The sequence below is a fragment of the Pteropus vampyrus genome, unplaced genomic scaffold (assembly GCF_000151845.1).
Source record: "Pteropus vampyrus isolate Shadow unplaced genomic scaffold, Pvam_2.0 Scaffold110, whole genome shotgun sequence".
NCBI lineage: Eukaryota > Metazoa > Chordata > Mammalia > Chiroptera > Pteropodidae > Pteropus > Pteropus vampyrus.
This window is the reverse complement of record NW_011888891.1, coordinates 969,702-990,073: the sequence shown is the minus strand read 5'-3', so window position 1 is coordinate 990,073 and position 20,372 is coordinate 969,702. Positions and strand designations below refer to the sequence as shown.

The following is a 20,372-nucleotide window of genomic DNA, read 5'->3' as shown; positions in this document are numbered from 1 at the left end:
TTTAGATGAGACATATTTTTAAAAAAAAAAAAAAAACCCAGAAAATAGTCTTCAGATAGAAGCAATATTTTCATTCTTTCACTCTCTGATATTTGCAAAATATCCATCCCATTCAACCCGGGCCATGCCTGGCATGTATTTTATCTTTTCCCCATTGATTATGGCCAACACCTTCAGAATTCAGTAGCCCGGAATTCCATGAAAATCAAAGAAAACAAGCAATAGATAGAAGAGACAGCATCTACAAAGAAGCCTGCCTGCTGCCTGCTTGCTTTGAAATTTTGTGGCTATTATTTATATGGCCTTATAATATCAATGCACGTGTGTGTTTGACATGTACAGGTATGAAATCAAGGCTGCAAGTTGAAAACATACTTAATACACACCCAAACACATTCAACCTGAACCAGTGCCAAACCACACGTGTTGAACGTGTCAACAAACTGTCCGGTTTGTTCCTATCATACACGTAAACACTGTCAGGCAGGGCTGGAAAGCGGGTATGCTGTGCTGGGTGGGACCTACAAGGGTTTCTATAGAAAACATATTGTTTGCCCATATGGGCTAGTGGAGATGGCAGCTGGGTGAGGACCTCACCACCTGCCAGGCCGAGAGACTTGCAGCCTGCCCCAGAGTCCCGGAATCCAGGCTAAGGACGGCTCAAGGGCACAGGGAGCTTTCTGGAATATTTGGGGAAGACAATTACTGGGTGAACTCTTGGGAGGGAGAGGAGAGGGAGTGAGAGGGAAAGAGGAGCCTGCCTGACAAAGCTGATTTTTTTTTGTACAGATGCTGCTGGCAGAAGAAGAGAGTGGGAGCAGTGTGTTCAGCTACATTAGTCAGGGATAGAGTTTTAATAGGCTGCAGAAGGAAATGATGACGGCAAAGTTAGGAGCAGTGAGTAACTCAATTTGAGAGAGCCGAGCTCCCTGGGAGATGACAGCAGAGGCGCCATTTTTCCTTCTAGCCCCATGGGGGCAGAGCCAGTGTTGGCGTCATGAGAGATATTGACATTGAGCACTTTTACCTGAACAAATACAAGCCAGGGCTTCTGGGAGGTGACTCTACAGCAACTCCCGCAATGACCCTGAGACATCCTGGGACTCCTCAGTATCCCAGCCTGTATGGAAATGATCCCGAGCAGCTGGGGACAGAGCCATCATTTATAGTTACAGAAGGGAGGGAGAACACTAGTTCCTGGGGAGTTTCTCTACATGGCTGGGTCAGGGGAGAAGCCTTTCAACTAACTGCTGCAGCAGCTAAGGATGGGGAAGGTGACACTGTGGGGTATCAGTGATTAGCAAGTCTGGTAAAGGGACAAATTGGCGACAAAGCTGATAGGACTCAGGTGCCTTTTTGTAAATTAGAAAAAAATGATCCTCCTACTACCGGTGAAGAACGTGTGGCTTGATGGAGAGGTGGAGGGAGGGATTCAGCCTCCACTTGTCCCCCTATCTGAGCATGCTTGTTCAGAGTACCAAAGCCCAGCCACATACAGAAGCCATGAAAACTGGTCGTTGATAAACAGACTCCTTAGCCTGGTATTCATAGCCTTCTATGAGCAGCCCCAACCTGATGGTCCAGCTCAGTCTCTCATACCATTCGCCACAAATTCACACTCCAGCAGAAGGAAATTCCTAACCATTCTCTGAGGTGCCTTCACTTCCTCATGTTTGTACTTTTGCTACTACTGTTTCCTTCAGCCATAATGTCCTAACTCTCATCTTTGCTTAACATTACACCATGCATTTTTAAGGTCCTGACAAACATCACCTCCTCCAAAAAGTATCCTCTGGTTGCCTCCAAGTCAAAGTGACTTTGATCTAATTGGAGCTCTTGTAGCACTTAATCTCTATGTCCTCATGTCATCATTTTTTGGTCACCATTTACCTCTTCCTATTCTGTATTGTAGTTTTTATGTACATTTTTTTATCTCTTCTGCAAGACTGTAATTCCTGAGAGCAAGGTCTATTTCTTATTAATATTACATACCCCATAGCATCAAAGCAGTGTACCTAGCACACAAAAGATGTTTCATAAGCCATCTTATGAAAAGAGTATTGAGCAAAGCAGGTTTAGATCCCAGCCCTTGTCACTTAAGGACAATAATAGCTAACCATCACTTATTTTTATTTTATGTGTGTCAGGCACTGTTGAAAGTGCTTAACATGTAGGAAGTTACTGAATTCTCCTAACTACTCTATGTAAGTTCTGTTTTTTATCTCCAAGTGCAGAACAGGAAAATAAGACACAGAGAGGTTAAGAGAGGTTAACTTCACCAACTAATAAGTGGCAGAAGTGAGATTTGAATCCAGACCAACTGGCCCAGAGTACACACATATAGCCATGTGCTGGGCAGTCTATTACTAGTCAATGGATGTTGGATTTAGTTAACCTGATTCTCACCTTCTTCATCTATAAAATGAGGAAATAATATTTTTAAATTATTTATGTGTGTATAACAATGCATATTAACTATGCAGACTCCTGGAACAATAAATTTCCAATAAAGGTAGTTACCATTAACATATGTGTTTTGAATGAAAGACATAAAAAGGGTTGGCACATTGTCATCTAGGATCGTATATCCAATAGAAATATAATGCAAACCTCAAATGCGAGCCACATATGTCATAACATTTTTCTGGTAGTCAACAGGAATAAAGGCAAAATCAAACATATAAAATTAATTTCGATAAGACATTTTATTTAACCCAATATATCCAAAATTTTATCATTTCAACATGTATGTAATCGATATAAAAAATGAATAGAATATTTTACATTATTTTTTATTGTAACTCTTCAAAATCTAGCTTGTATTTTACATTGGAGTGTAACTCAATTCAGACTAACCATATTTCAAATATTCAAGAGCCACATGTTGCTCATAGCTACCATGATGGACAGCAGATCTAAGGAAGTCAAACTTCTGCTATTTGAGTTATGATGGTTTTTCACATTTCAAGAGCTCATCTTTAAAATGTAAATACCTCTGGGAAATATCAATTAATGCTGAAGCTGGCCCCAATGTTGCAATTGAGACTAGCTGAGACACTCAGAAGCCACAAAGAGTGGTTAAAAGTGTGAATCTCAGAGTTGGAAGGACCCGAATTCAAACCAAGGTAATGCCTCTTACTATTCGCATTACCTTGGCTGATTCCTCTAACATTGCTGAACCTTTCCTCTTCTGTGAGAAGGATGCTAACACCCACCCCCATGGCATTGAATTGGGATTGAGCAAGAGAAGGCTTGCAGGGGCCAGCCCAAGTGCTCAAGAAGCATCGGTTCACTTCCTTCTCCCTAGACCTCTGTGTCACCATAGCTGTCCCTCTCCCTACTTCTCTTCTATCACACAGACACACTCTTAAGGCTTTTGCTCAAATGAGTCACCGTTATTGGGGCCCTACTTGTTTAACTCTGACAGGATTTGTTGAGTGTCTATATTTCTAGTAAATGGAAATCTCACACTCCAATATTTACAAAATATCCATCCCATTCACCCTGGGCCATGCCTGACATGTATCTTATCTTTTCCCCTATGGACTATGGCCAATACCTCCAGAATTCAGTCACCCAGAATTCCATGAAAATCAAAGAAAACAGGCATATTCCTGCTGATAATGGTTGTTTCAGTGTCAGCACTGATCTGAGGATTTTCAGTCCTTGATGACTTAGATTCTCCCTTGGAGTTTGGTCACAGCCTCTGCACTCCATCTCTACCCTTGCCAGGGACCCCTGTTACTAGGCAGTGGGGTAGAGCACACTTGTTCCATCAGACCCAGATATGGGGCCTCAATCTGAGAAGTGGACTCTACCTCCGGCCCCATCCACAAACGCCTCTTCTGGTTATATGCCTCTTACTATCTTCTTCTTCCGGGCCCAGGACTTGTTGTTCCACTTACTTTGTCACCAGCCTACCACTTGACTGTGTCTTATTCCGCCTATAATGAAAAGGCAAGCTGTGTGAGGGTGGCCCAAAGAGATGTACACAAGTAGAAGAACTTTGGGGGTCAGGTGCACATATCAGGGTGTTATCCAAGGGCTGAGACTAAGGGGAAAGCCATAGTCAAGAGGAAAAGTCCAGAGAAAAGGGCAGCCTGCTTTGAGCCAAGAAGACCAGTTGAGGACCTATAAGCCTTCAGTATGAGCAGAAGTCTGGACTTTCAAGAGAGACAAGTGAATGATACACAGTGCACCAGGTGAGCCAGGAAGATAAGTATGCACATGAGGTTTATGCTTCAGAACATAACTTTACTCATGGCCCACATAGGATCTTGGAAGAGGGCTCCCAAAACTCTCTTGCTTGTTTGTTGGAGTTTACAAACACCTCTGTCCACATGTTGGACTTGTCCCCCATGCCACTAGCTGCTTACCGAGCCATGGCTAGCTAAATGAGCATGCCATTCTGAATCCCATGCTTATTCCATACTAGAATTTCCAGGCTACGGCCTCTCCAGTCTTTCTCTAATTTATAGGTCATGCCCACCTAATCCTGAGTTATGACATTAGGATGCTTACTGTCTTGAAGGGGTAGACTGACACAGCTAAGGGGGTATCATAGAATAATGATGAAAGGCTTTAGCGTCAGAAAGACCCAAATAAAAATCCAAGCTCTACCACTTGTTGTATAATCTTAATCAAGTGGTTTAATCTCAACTTTCTCCACTGTAAAATGGGCATAATAAGATCTATCTCACAACAGAGTGGTTGTTCAATACCTAGCATACAGGAAGCACTCAATCTTTACCTTAAATAAAGAAGTTAACAGCTCCAGCGGCTCATCATGGAAGCAACGTAAAATGCTTAGCACGGTGCACGAGGCCCTGTGGAAGCGGCTGAACTTTGCATCTTCTCTTTCTCACTTTGCACACTTGTAATAGGCCTCTTCACTCTGGCCACACAGCCACCTTGGAACCATGGAGTTCCAGAACCAGTTCCATGCTCTGCTGCCTCTGGGACCTGGCACCTGCCATTTCTCTTGCTAAAGATGTCCCTTTCCACCCTCTCTACTTGACTGGCTCCTACTTCAACCAATTAGCCCCAAAGCCATATCCTCAAAGCCTTCCTCCACCTGAAATGCAGGCCTCCCCTTCTGCAGAGTCTAAGGCACCTCACATATTCCTTGGTTTTCTTTGTATCGTATCTATTGACCAAAAACTTTCTGTGCCTGACACAGAAAGAATAGAGAATAAAAAAAGTAGGGGACCCCTACTTTAGACAATCATTTGTGGTCTTTTTAATGCATATGTATAATTTATGATACATAGCCATTCAAGATGGTGAAATAGTTTGCCAAACAAAAACTCAAGGAGAAATAAAACACTGGACAATAGTTTTCACTATCATCCAATACTTCAGTTGTCAGTCAACCACTGTTGGAGGACACAGAACATGGTGATCAGCGACCTCGTATCTTTTTCCCTCATCCTCCTCCTTTCTGTAGAGAAGCGCTCCCTGCTGTGTCACTGCTGAAGCTAGTGAGGAACTGCACACTCATGTGGTTCAAGCACGAGTGATGGGGATGCTGGCTGGCTATCCCACCTCCTGAGAAGGGGATGGGAGGGAAGAAGGAAACATCTGGAAGAAGCAGCATCTCGTTCTGGACCTTGCGCACATGAATGATGCACTAAGACAATTCTCTGCCTTATCATAAATTCTGCAAACTCATGAACTTTGCAATCTCTGAAGCTCAGCGCTGTATGGGAGCCACTTATCTTGTGCTGAAAGCAATATAAAAACAGATGGCAAAGAGTGCATCGGGAGATAAATCAGCAGCCTGGCTGCCAGGGGCTGGCGGACAAACCCAACATGGCCAGACTCTCGACTCTGGACACGGGGCCTGCTCAGTGGGGCTTCCTCAAGGGGAGATGGACAAGCTGGCAGAGAAGGTGGTTGGCGGGAGGAGGCAGGACAGAGTCCCATGGGAAGGGCGGGGGAGGAAGGGCACCTTCATAGGTGGCCTTGGGAAAGTGGCCATCATTTTCCTAAAGGAAGAAGCCATGGATGGAGGACAGTTTGAGGCTCTCTTCACAAAACTGCACCTGAGGCCAGAGCTTTAGCATTTGAAATGTGCTTTCTTGTAGTCACCACACTCGCTGCAACTCTGCAAGATATTTATTTTTGTAGATAGGGGAACCGAGGCTCAAGGATTGGGCCAAGGCTGAAGTCAACATGGCAGAGTCAGAACTTAAAGGTGTCATGACTCTAGTGCTCTGTTGCTCACATCACAGGGTCTGCTTCAATCTTATTTGACTCTCACCATAGTTCTGTGAAAAGGTGGAACAAAAATGAAAATAGGACTCAGAGTTTGAATGCCTTGCCTAAGATCATAAGGCGAGGGTGCAGCTGGGCTGAGGAACACCCCATCCCATACTTTTCTCCCTCCCTGGTTTGCAGGCCAGCCTGACAAGATACTTATGGCCGAGCTGACTCTCTGCTTTTGTTCTGGAGCAAAAGTGAGTTCCCTAAGACCCTGGGCCATGCCCATGGCTGCTGGAGACAGGCCCAAAGCAGAGAAGAAGTAAAGGAAAAGGGAATGAGGCTAAAGGAAACAGTAAGAGTTGAAAGAAGAGAAAGTGAACCATGTAGGCAAGAGACAGAGGTCAAGAGAATGAAAGAAGTAGAAAAGAGAGAGAAAGGGAGATGAAAGAATGCATGGGAGAGGGCAGGAGATGGAGACCTGGTGTTTGCCATAGCTTGAGAAATAGCTCAGTGGCACTGTGTCAGGGTCAGCTCATCCCTGCAGTATGTACAATGGAGCGAAGCGGGGACACCACCTGTCTTTGCTGAAAAGTGCCACTAGTGCTCCTTTCTCAGAAGGGCCCGACAAAGAGCAAACAATATTTGTTTGGGTTATATTGTCCCTATGTAGCAAGGATGTATTTAGTGAGCATCTACTCAGTGCCAGACACTGCTGAGCACTAGAAGAACAGGTGTTGATACAAGCAAGGATGATGGGATGCCACGATGCAGCCAGATTCTTCCGTTGAGCACAGGCCCAACAGATCCAAGGCCTGAAAGAAGAGAGATCAATTAGAACCGTACTAAAATGGAAAACACGGCCCAGTACCATGGCAAGAACACCATTTTGGGGGGCAGACCGAATCCCATCTCCATGCTTCTGACAGTGTAAATCTGAGCTGTTCCAGAACCTCTCTGAGCCTTGGGTTCTTTGTTTGTCACATTGGGCTCATGCTGCTTCTTCGAAGACTTGTTGAGAGATTTGATGAGGTAATGGATGAGAAGCCCCTAACACACATCTGACTGGTAGGCACTCGATAAATGTTCACCTCCTCCTCCCTCATCTGCCAAAGGATTGCCCCTTCCAGGTTTCTTTTAATCCTCCACTTCTAAGCCCCCCATCAACCCTTTCTCACACTTCTAACACTTTACTCTACATCTGCTTTCCTTCAGTACTTCCCTGCTTATCTGCAGGGCTTTAGAGATCCTTAAGTCTGAAGGTCTGTATTTCTGTCCCTTTGGTTTATCTTCCCCAGGATAGAGAGCACACCTCCCAGTCTCTTAAAATCTCCACAGTTCACTGCCACTCCAGGACCCTGGTCCCAGGATCCTTTGGCCTGGGTTTGGGCTGAGTAACTGTGTCCAACACAACTCAGTCTCAGGTCCATCTAATGCACATGGAGGCTCTGCTCTGTCTACAACTGGGCTGTGTAGGACATTTCACAGTCACTATCTCATTTAATCTTCACAAAAATCCCTCTTTCTTACCAAAGAGGGAACTAAAATCCAGAGATATGACAAGTTTTCCCAAGGAGATTTTCCCTCAGATCCAAAGAAGCCACGCTGGGATTTCCGTAATTAACAACGACAATACCAATGATAACAGCAACAATGCCAATAAACATACAGCATTATTGACTATCTCATTTGGGTCTGTCAATAACCTTATGAGGTAGGTACTATTATTCTTATTTTCAAGAGGAGGAAGCTGAGGCGCAGAGAAGTCAAGCAAGGTCCCATGGATAAGTGGTTGAACCCAGGTGAGTCTGACTACAGCATGAGCAGATATCTGATGCTGGAGGCTTAGTGCAGGTTAAGGTCTGGCTTCTGTGACTGGAATCAGGAGACAGGCACAGGGAAAGGTTTGCCAGATTTCCAGATGCCGTGCTTTCAGGGCCTCTCTGCATGGAGGAGTGATGTAGGGAAGGATTCAGCCCTGTCCTGCCTGCCCAGCCCTCTCCAGAGAAAGGCCAACATTAGTTCGGAAGCAAATCGGAGAAAGCCCAGATGTGGGGAGGGGCTGAGACAAGCTTGCATTTTGCTCAGGCAACAAGATGCCTACTAGTGTTTTTTTTTTCAAAGCATCCCTCTCTCCCCAGAATGAGCAGGCTTAGAGTCACGGCTGCACGCAGACAATAATCACTAATCAAGTCGAAGTTTCTTTCTAATCAGTTCAGTTGTTACAGAAAGAAATGCAGCCGGGTCTGTGCCAAGAGGAAGGCTGCTCATCACCACCATGTATCAGAGGGGCTGCGGATGGTGCCCAGGGCCTGCAGGCATCCTGAGCGGGCAGCCTCCCTTGGCACCACTGGGCATTAGGTACTGCAGTTGCTTTGAGACGAAGCCTTCGCTGGGTGCTTCTGTCTCCAGTTTCCCCAATTCTCAGAATTAAAGAGGATAGAAGTGGAAAGAAAGGAATCATAGAAGGAGAGTTGCCTCTGAAGTCAGGCAGTAGGGTTCAAGTGTGCCTCTGCCATTTACAGCCTTTATCCTTGGAAACGTAACCTGACATTGCTGGTCCTTCAATATAAAAGGGAGATCAAAAACAAGTTGTGTCTTCCTGGAAAATTCTATTTATCCTTCAAAATGTAGCCTAAACATCACTTCCTCTATGACTCCTTTTCCAACCAGCATCTCAACTCCCTCCCTGAATTAAATGTCCCTCTTCTGTGTTTCCCAAAGCACATTTCTCAAAAATCTACTGGAGTACTTAATACTCTGAGGGATGGTTTCATCATTTAAAGTTCTGTCTGTTTTCTGGACCAAGAGAACGTGAGGGCCAGGAAATCGTAATGTATTCGTAACTGTGACTCCACACTGGCCCACCGCAATGCATGGCACATAATAATTGCTTATTACCTGTTTGTTGAATGAATAGCGAATGGAGAGTAAGTGGTATGTGTACTTGAATCCGTCATTTGTATTCAAATATGACGCTTCCCACCTTATCCAGTGTTGTTATCAAATGGAACTCCAGCAATAATTACCAACAGGATCAGAGGTACACAGGAAATAAGAAAACTGAATGATCAACAACTACGCAAAATTTCATCAAGAGTTTTCGGGTCACGAACAAATGCACAGATCCTACTTTATTCAGTCTGGATAAAACTTCTTACTGGTAGGACTTTAAGTGTGACTGAATTAGCTACTGTTAATTTTCCCTCCCAGATCTGCTAATCTCCAAGTGGGCCCTGTTTCCTCGACTGATCGGTTTCTTCTCTGGTGTGCTGGAATTGATCTCTTATCTTCTGGGATATTGAGTGGCTCCGGGCTCTCAGGCAGGAAGAGATACTGATCCTGTTGGCAGAGCCAGGCCCACTTCGCTGAGAGAGTCCCCCGTGGGAGGGCTGTCTGGTGTTGGGTGAGCCGGGACAATAGGTACAGTGCTTGTGAGGTGCTATCGCTAATAGCAATCGGTGTGCTACGATGAGCGGCAGCTGCAAGCCCTCATTCAATTAAATGGAGATGCTGAGGAGTTAGCGAGTCCCCAAAGCCTCTTACGCTCCTCAAGGGCAGCAAAGGGCAGATGGATTTGCTGATTTTCCTCCTGTTTCTCATTCCCTATCCTCACCCCCAAAAGAAGGCTCCCTCTACCCCGCTGCACACACCCCCATGTTCCTGTCCTCCTTTTGGTGACCTAACAGATGCCTGAGTGTCTTGGCCAGAAGCTCACAGAGCACAGTAGGCAGGGCAGCCTCCATATGTGTAAGGCAGCCTGTTATGGGTTGAATTGTGTCTGCCAAAAGGGTGTTGAAGTCCTAACCCCTACTACCTGTCAGTATGACTTTATGTGGAGATAAGGTCTTTGTAGATTATCAATTTAACATGAGGTCATTAAGGTGGACCTTAATCTAATATGACCGGGGTTCTTATTTATTTTTTTTGTAAGGTCTTTACATGAAACTTGGACACAGAGACATGCACATTAGGACGGCACCATGTTAAGACTGGAGTCATGTTGCCACAAGCCAAGGAACTACCAGAAGGTAGGAGAGAGGCCTAGAACACATCCTCCCCTGATACCTTCAGAGAGGGCACCTTGATCTCAGACTTTTAGCCTCCAGAACTATAAGACCACAGATTTCTGTGGTTTAAACTACAGAAACCATGGTCTGTGGTACTTTGTTACAGGAGTCCTAGGAAACTAATACAGAGCCCAACCTAGTCTTTTCCCAGGCTGGGGGGTGGGGGCCTCTGAACCCGCAGGGCCAGTGGAAGCCATTGCAGAAAAGATGTAAAATAGATCTCTCTAAAATTTAATGTTCACTTTCATGGCTACAAAGGCATAGTAGGAAGAACTCAGGCTTTGGATTCAGAGCGTGTTTGAATCTCTGGTCTACCCTACATTGTGTTTCAGTTTCTTTACCTGTAATATGGGGATAGAAGATTGACCTTCCATTTCTGCCAAGAGGATGAAACTAGAAAATGTATTTACAGTCCAATTCAACATAAGCACCTGATTCAATAAACTGAAATTACTCTCGTGACTGTTGTTGTGACTGCAATAACTATTAAATTAACACCAGAGAGATATGTAGAAATGGCAGGCAGTTTTGAGCATTTCAATGAGACCCTACTGTAATCCAAAGCTGCGGGGTTCTCTCACCCAAAAAGCAATTTTGCCTGCTTGTCGCACCTCGTCCCCACTTCCTCATGCCCACCACAGCCCCAGTGTCTGGCAAGCGGGAGTGGTTCTAGTGCCTGCCCACAGTCAGGAGTGTCCTTCAGGTCCTGTTTGGCGGGAGTGGGGTGATATATCATTGATGGTTCATGACGCAGAGCAGTAGCACAAGGACTCCAGGAAGGTTATGAAGACATCGATCTTGAACAGAGGTTTTCTGGAATGCTACAACCAGTGAGAAAAGGTTGCAAAATTCTGGGGCAGGAATGTGAAAGAGCCTGCTGAGTTGTCTGGGGAACGAGTAAGAAGAAAAGGGTATATGTCAAACTGGAGTTGTTAGAAACATTTACTACTTCCATCCTCTCCAATCCCAGCTATGCCCTATATCCCCCACTCCACCCCACCTCAAAACACATACGTGCACGATTCGTCCCCCGCCCCACCCCAAGGTGGCCTTCAGGATTCTGCCATACTTGCCAATGAAGTGCTGGTTTGAGTCATTTGAAAGCTGGGAAAATCTTGGAACTTCTCAATTTTGCAATTGACACTTTTCTATCTGATCCCAGAATATCTTTACAGCTCTTTCTACTGCTATTTGCCCACCAAGACCCCCTCCATCAGACCACTCACTGCCCTCTGACTCATTTCCACCCCTCTGCTCAAGTGTGACTCCCACTAAGAAAAAGCCTAGGCCTCTGTATCAAATTTGGATCAGACAGGGTCCCTGCAGGAAATGAGGCACACTGAAAACGAGGTACTGGCGGGGAATTCAATATAGGGACTATCTATAAAGCGTGGGTAGCTTTAGGGAAACAAATATGAGATGGGGAAGAGCAGGGCAAGAGGCAGCAGAGAGCCATTATCATTCTTAGGCCAGAAGGGCAAGAGAAGGAAAACTAGAGAGAGATGTGAAAAAGGGAATGACCAGTATTGTGGCTTCCAGAAGAGTCTCATGACCAGCTCAAGGCAACCCAGTGGGAAGGGAGGTAGGGAGATAAATATCCTGACCTCAGTTTCCACCCGTCATCTGCCAGACCCTCCTGCTGGCAAAACGCAACAGGAAGCCGAGGGCAGGGGAGCTCGTAAATGAAATTCCTAAATCTGATCCTCCAGGGTACAAAGCAGGGTAGAGAAGGGTATAGAGAAGATCTGGGTGAGCAGACAGAAGATATCCAGCTTAAAGCAAGTGATCAAGTTTTAATTCTTCCATTTACCAGCTGTGTGACTTTGGACGAGTAACTTAACCACTCTGGGCTCTAGTTTCCTTATCTATAGGGGGATAAAAAGGCTTGTCCGTAAGTATACCATTGTGAGAATAAGCAAGGTGATGTTTACAAAGTACTTTTCACAGCGCCTGGCACAGTGCCTGGTATATGATCAATAAATAATACCTATTAGGTATTTTTAGTCTTATCAAAACCCCAAGTGAATTCCCAGCTCTTAGGTTAAACTGCCTCTGGCTTTCCCTTTATTCTCTTTTTACAGGGTTTCTACAGCATTTATAGTGGTACCAAGTAATAGTAATATTTCCTGTTGTTGGATCATTGTTATACTTAGAAAGACATTTTTGAATTCCAAATTAAAATATTGTCCCATGTTTTCTTCTGTTCCTATTTTTTATATTTGAATTATTTATCCTCCTGGAATTGATTTTGTTGTAGAACAAAAGTTGCAAACACAAATGTACAGGTAGACTGTAGATATGGGGCAGGAAAGTTACATATATGAATAAAAATGACTGGGCGGGATTGAGGTCATGGTGGTGAACTTGAAAGTAAAAACGTCCCTTAAAGGAGGAGTGTAATATTTAGTTTAAGTAACTGGCTCCTGTATCAGAACAATAATCTTTTTTTATTCGTATATTTTTAAAGTTATAGTAAAATACATATAACATAAAATTTACCATCTTAACTATTTTACAGTTATCTTTTCGAAAATACAGATCAGATCGGATCATCCCACTAACGGCAGCTTAAAGCCCACCAATGTCTCCTCATTGTGCTTAATAAAATCCAAACTCTTCGCCATGCCTACAGCCCCTACAAGATCTGGCTGACCTGCCTCTCAGATCTGTAAGCTCTTACACCCCTCGGCCTGTCATTCACTCTGCTCCAGCCACGTGGACCCCCGTCTCTTCCTGAACCATCAGATCTGTGCCTATCTCAAGGTCTCTGCACTTCCTATATCTCTTCCTAAGTGTCTCAGCTCAGAAATCGCCTTTTCACAGAGACATTCTTGAGCACCCTATTTCAATTTCAGATGTCAATATAAAATCTCCCCATGTCGAAAGGTCAGAAACTAATCCAACTCTTTTCCTGTTAATTTTTCCTTTGGCTAAAGAACGCTGGGTCAGGCCACTCGTCTGTAGACACACAGGTAGACAGCAGCTAGAGCTCTGGGTTTTCCTCCCAGATGACTGGCCAGTGGCTTCAGTCCTATATTTTGTTAATAATCTACAACCACTTAATTGAAATGCACCTTTGGCATATTCTAAATTCCCATAATTTATCGGGGTTTATTTCTGGACTCTATATATTTCTATTCCTATTCTAACTCCAAAACATTCAGCTTCGTAATATATTTTAATTTCCGAGAGTATTTTACTATTTAACTCTCTATTCATAAACTTCTTCACAATTTTCCTAGCTATTTCAGATGGCTTCTTTTCTAGAGGAACTTTGCATTATTTTGTCAAGTTCCTTCTAAAATTTCTGTCTGTGTTTTGATTGGGAAAATGAACATATACTTTAAATTTGAGAAGACTGATATAATTATAAAATTAATCGGTTTATGAAAGATCACTATATATTCCTACTTATTCAACTTTTATTTAATAAATCTTATTAGAGTTTCGAGTTTCTCTTCATATAGGCCCTATACATCTCTTGCCATATTTATTCATGGACATTTTACTGTCTTTGCTGTTATACAAATGGAAGTTTGTCTCTCATTACATTTTTAACTGGTTATTGATAATATGAAAGACAGCTATTGATTTTTTACATTTTAAACTTTTTTAACCGGCCATTTTGCTAAACTCTTTTTTTAGTTAATAGTTTTTAAGTGCTTCTCTTAGTTTTTCCAGAATTACACTCATAGCTAAAAATAGTGATTTTGCAACTTCCTTTTCAATGTGTTTTTTTTTTTCAACATGTACATCATTTCTAAAATAACAATGAATAATTGTAGTAATAGTGGGCTTCCTTAATACTGATTTTAACAAAAATGCTTTTTTAAAGTTTTCATTTTATGCGAAGGAAGTGTCTTGGCTTTCTATTGAATTTAAATCAGGAGCAGGTGTTGCATTTTGTCACATGTGTTTTCATTTAGCATCTACTGAGATAATCCCTGGGAGGATTATCCTGGTTTGATCGCCCCCCTGCCGCAAGGCCACCCCCTAACTCTCTCAGGAGCACATCCAGAGCTCCAGCCACCAAAGCTAGGCCTGCTCACTGTCTAATAGCCCTCCCATGGCTGTGACATGGCACTCAGAAGATTTAAAGGAAGGCCCTAGAGCTCCATCTGTCCTTGGTAAGACACCTCACCCCTGTGGTGATGACATTGCCAGGGAGGCCAATCCCCAGAGGAGGGCACATGTAGAACTTATGATACATCTTCCCCTAAAGACAAATCTTCAGATCCTACAACACTTCCTACTCTGCTCATATCCCCATGTGAAAATGAGTTAGTGCATGTGCTACTCAGCCTCCCACCTCTGCAGACCCACAAGACTCTTCCGCATACTCTCTGGAAGCTCTCATCACCTTGTCTGCTAAATCCAGGTTCTGCCCCGAGACACTGCTTCCCAGGAACCCCTATGAACAGTGGCCTCTGGTGCCTCCACAACCCACCTACACAGTCAGGAATGGGACAAATGTTCTTGTTCTTCATTGCTGCTCCCAGGCTGTCTCTCCTCCATCCTTCCTTTAAACCTCCAACTCCTTTAAAGCACACATGGCCTGTCTGTTAGCCCCCTGTTGTAGTGATCATTCGACCATTCCGTCACCTCACTGGAATGATTTCCTCTACTGTGCCTGTCATTGTTCTTAATCAGTTTCATCATCCACACAGATGACTCGTACAACACCCACCTTCTAACATCCTTGAACTTCACTTCCAATTAAGTGAGGAGTTTTCCTCCAGTTTCGCTCATGCCCCTGACTTTGTCATTCCCAATCACTGGACCACCTTCCCACTCTCAGACCACCAACTTCACTTCTCCCATTCACTTACTCCAGCATCTCTACTCCAAAATTACTTGAATACCGGCAATAACTTTTATGCATTGACTTTTCTATTTTTTTCTTTGTCTGATACTTCTTCCTCTTTTCTCTTGTCCTCTACTCTTGTTATCCAGATTAGATTCCAAATTGCATCACTATAATCTCTCCTTTAAATATATCCTCGATCCCCATGCTCTCTTTCTCTGTTAAATTCACCCAGCAAAACTATTCTCTAGTCACTTGCACCGAAGCCCTAAGATATGGCTGGCTACTCAAATATTTTACTACATTGCCTTGATTTTTCACCCACTCTCCCAGTTTATTATTTCACATCATGGCAAGTATTCATCCCATCACATCTGTACTCCCTTCTTAGTAATAAAATTTCTAGTTGGACAAATGGCTGCCCAGAAATAAGACTACTTTTCCCAGTTACCTTGCAGCTAGGTACGGGCCTATGGTCAAATTTTGCCCCCAGTGGAATTTTCATGTGACAACTCTGGAACACTTTCTTTAAAAGTCTGAAGACACCCAACCAGTTTATTCCTTCTCTCTTCTTCATCACCCAACCAGTTTATTCCTTCTCTCTTTTTCATCTGCTGCTTGTAACATGGATGTGACAGACCGTGAGAATGAGGGCCATGTCCCAGGAATGGTGGGGTGGAAACTTGGAAAGAATCTTGGACCCCAAGAACTTCACAGAGCAGAGCTTCCCCAACAGCGCTGGATGGCCTACTTCTAAATTTCTAACATATTTAGGCCACTGTTATTTTGTGTGCCCATTACTTATAGAAGAATAAAATCTTAACCAGTACACACTCTCTCCTTAAATCTCCAAAACTCCCTTTCTACTCTTTACTCTCAACTGATGACCTCATTTCTTATTTTGCTGAGAAAATAGACACAATGAAAACAGAGTTCTACATCCACCCACCACCAAACTTGTCAACTATTTGCATCTGTGTGTACATCCTCTGCCGTTTATTCTTGACAAAGGATCCACTCTTACAGTGGAGCCCACCTCTCTCGCCTACTCAAGGATTTTGTTCCTGCAGTTAGCCTCCCCTCTCATGCCTCATCATTTCCCATTTTTAAAGGACCACTCCAAATGATATAAAAAGTTCTTTACTTTCTCTCATACTTAAAAAATTTCATAAGTTTACTGACTTTGTATTAGTCTCCAGCCATTTTTGTCCATTGCTTTATAATAAAACCCTTAATAGATGTCTATTCTAAAGTCTCCTCTCCTCCCATTCTTTCTTGAGTATAATTCCTCCAGGCTTTCATTTCCACAATATCATGAAAATTCTCTTAGTAAGGTGTTCACAACCTCTACCTTCCCAAATCCAAGTGTCAATTCTCAATCCACATGTCACCTGCCATCTAAGAAGCATTCAGTACCTCCAGCTTCAGACATTATCTTCACTTTGTCTGGGGGACACCACTCTTAATTCCTGCCTGCTTGATAGGCTGCTCCTTCTCAGTCTCTTTGCTGGTTCTTCCTCATTTCCCTGACCTCTAAGTGACCATGTGCCCTTGGGCTCAGGCCACAGACCTCTTCTAATCTCATCCAGTCCCATGGCTTCATTTATATTCTGTATACTGATCACTTCTTATTTCATATCTGTAGGTCTGACCTCTTTTCTGAATTCAGGATCTATATATCCAACCATTCTTTTTATTAAAAAATTTTTTTTTAAATTAGGCAAGGCAACCCTTGGTTGACCTCACAGATTGCAAGGACCTTGTCATCTTACAATCCATTATTTTTTTATTTTTTACTTTTCCAGCACCTGGTCTTCCTAGATGGTCTCCCATCCAAGTAATAACCAGGACCAACCCTGCTTAGCTTCCAAGATCGGATGGGATCGGGCTTGTTCAGGGCGCCATGGCATAGTATATTCAACTATTCTGAATGACTAATAAGCATTACAAACTTAACACAGCCAAAATCAAATTCTTGAAAATGTTAGACTCATGTAGGGAGGAAAAATCAGGCTAGCCTCAGATGGGCATGTCCATATCAACACTGAGTACTATTCCTTGAAGCAGGACCATCCTAACGAATGGTTTCTCCATTCACCTAGCTGCCCAGGCCAAAAATCCTTGGAATCATTTTTGACTTCTTTTTCTCTCTTTCATTCTTGACTCTCTTGTTGACTCCCCATCTAAACTGTCAGAAAATCCTATCAACTCTACCTTAAGAACAAGGCCAGAAACTAATTACTTTCCTCTCTCTATCACTTATCCAAGCCATCAATATCCCTTTTTGGGACAACTGCAAGGGCACCATAACTAATCTGTTTCCTGGCTACCTCTCCGACCTCACCAGTGACTACTCTGCCCAACTCTCACTCTGCTGCAGCCACACTGCGTCCTTGCTGGTCCTCTCACCTGCCAAGCATGCTCCTGATTTAGAGCCTTTGCACGGGCTGCTTTTGATGCCTAAAATGTTCTTGCCCCAGCTACTCACATTTCCCTCCTTCACTTCCTGTAGGTGTCTGCTCCCAAAGCACTTTGTCCAAGTCTTTCCCTGACCATCCTATCCAAAATGGCACCCCATGGCCCCTCTGTCATTCTCTATCCCTTACATTGTTTTACTGTCTTTATAGCATTTCTCACTGCCCATCATTATATTATTTATGTATTCATTTCTTTGTTTAACTGCACAAATACTACTACGTTGTCCCCTACCCTCATGCTTATCCCCAGCACCTAGAGCACCGCCTGATAATACAGGCATCAAGAATATTCCTTATTCCTTTTATTCTTTAAAGTAAGAACCATGTAGACAGAACTTAGTCTCGGCAACAGATAGCCAAGGGCAGGATGAGAAATGCTGGTGCCAGGCTCTCAAGAGAAGGTAGCTCTCTGACTGGGAGCTGGTGGGGAGGGAGCCCTGTGTTTTTGTCTACACCAGTTCAAAGTAGTTTCTGTCTCACTGGACTAGGAGGAGGGAGTGGGTCTTGGTTCAAATCCAAGACTCACTTTCCTTACAGAATTTCAATAGATTTTTTTTTTTAATATAAATGTTTCTTCATTTGCTATGTGCCCTCAGGACCATTTCCAGAAACTTTAAATGATTTCTTAAAAATAATTTTCATCATTTCTGTTGGGTGACAGGTCCTCGGATTTCCTCACATTGCCTTGCCAGAAGTAAAACTCTATTCCACATAGGTCATCTTGCTTTTATCACATGATCCTGCCAGGCTGCTCCCCTTGCTATTTTTTAAAAAGATATTTTAGGTGTAGAGAGTTGATTTAATCATAGTCCTGAATGTATCATCATACTATATGCTGTACAAGGGCCCTCTACTATGATATATTTTTAAAAATTTACCTCCCTTTATTCCATTACTCACTCCCATTACAGTTCCACTCTCACAGCCAGCAGACTATTCTATTTATTAAGTATTTTTTGTATTTTGTATCATGTAAAATGTATATTGCTTTATATATTATCTTCTTTTTCTTTTTTTTTTCACTCAGCACTGTTTTTAGGATCTATTCATCAATATATCCAATTTGCTGCTATTAAATGTTGCATGGTACTCTGTGATATGCACCCACCCAACATATCTGCTAACACTCCCATCATCAGACACCCAGATTGCCTTCAACTTCCCACCGCAAATAGCATTGCAATAGATATCTTCACTTGTCTTACGTATCTGTGTAGGAATCTATCTTGGATATATTCCATGAATGGTATTGCTGAACACAGAATTTGCTTGTGTGCAATTGCCTAGTCCAGACTGCTTTTCAGAATGGCTGTACCATTCTATGGCCGACTAGCTATGTACAAAGACTTACAGCCCCACCTTCTTGACCATTATCAAAGACTTGTAGCCCCACCAACTCTTGACATTATCCTCATTTTGCCAATTTAATAGGTATAATGTAATGTGTCATTGATGTTTTAATTTACATTTCTTTGATTGTTAATTTTAGCATCTCCTCATATCTTATTAATCTTTAGGGTTTTTTCCTCCTAATTGCTTATTCATATCTTTACAACTAATTAGTAGCCATCTCAGTGATCAGATCAACTACTGCAGTATCACAGTGCTCATGTTCAAGTAACCCTTATCCTACTTAATGATGGCCCCAAAACGAAGGGTACTGATGCTGGTAGTTCAGATATGCCAAAGAGAAGCCATAAAGTACTGCCTTTAAGTGAAAAGATATGTGTATATAAGAAAACACATAGTATATATAGGATTTAGTACTATCCATGATTTCAGGCATCCACTGGGGGTCTTGGAACTTATTCTCCACAGATAAGGATGAACTACTATAGAAGCCTCAAGAGAAGCCATCAGAAACAGAGATGCAGAAAAGCCAGGTACAGGAACAACTATTGACATTATTGCTGCTGATAAAACTGAAAAGTACATACCCTATTGTCCAGCAACTGATTTTCTATACATAAACCTTAAAGACACTATCACATACATAGAGGGATGTCATCGCAACAGTTTTTATAACAGTTATAAAAAGTTAGGAAAAAAATATCAAAATTTTCATCAATAGAGATTCGAATGAATAAATTGTGGTACAGTCACATACAATGGAATACAATACAATAGTTAAAAGAATGAGCTAGATCTATGTGGATCAACATGAAAATACCTAAACAGTATAAAATAGATACTTAGAATATGAAATATTTAAACAGATGTTAAAAACTCAAAGCAATACTACATTTATTTTTTTATAGACATACTTTTAAGTAGAAAAAATCTAAAAACAAGAACTGGAAGAATATAGAGAAAATTCATGATAGACATTTTCTTTGAAAGGGAGAGTGAAAATAGAAAGAAGATTAGAAAAAGAAAACTTTAGTTTTATCTGTATTGTTCTATTTATTTTATTTAAAAAATTATAGCAAAAAATACAAAATGTTAGCATTTTAAAATTCTAGATTGTAGGTTCACTGATGTTAGTCTTATTTTATGAACATTAAAATTTTTTTCAATATTTTAATAGACAAAATAAAAACGAAAATAAATTACCAAGTTTAGCTTATTAAAAATGGCATAATACTTAAAATGTTAATACTTTATATTGAAGATACTGTAAAAACATATTTTTCCAATACTACTTCTATTGTTATTGATGAAACCTTTCTATAGGGCAGGGCATTAAACTTGCAGGAAGTAATCTTTGGCATTTGTTAGGCTCTTTCAGTTTTCAAAAGTGATTTCAGGCTATCTCAATGACTGCAGTTTATTGTGCTGAAGAAAGGAAGGAACTAGGAATATCACCTGGTAAGTCTGGAT

General features: G+C 42.3%; 1 pseudogene; it reads right to left on the bottom strand.

Moving 5' to 3' along the window:
- Positions 1 to 16,871: 16,871 nt before the first annotated feature.
- On the bottom strand, positions 16,872 to 16,991 carry LOC111743298 (annotated as a pseudogene).
- Between the last annotated feature and the right edge of the window lie 3,381 nt (positions 16,992 to 20,372).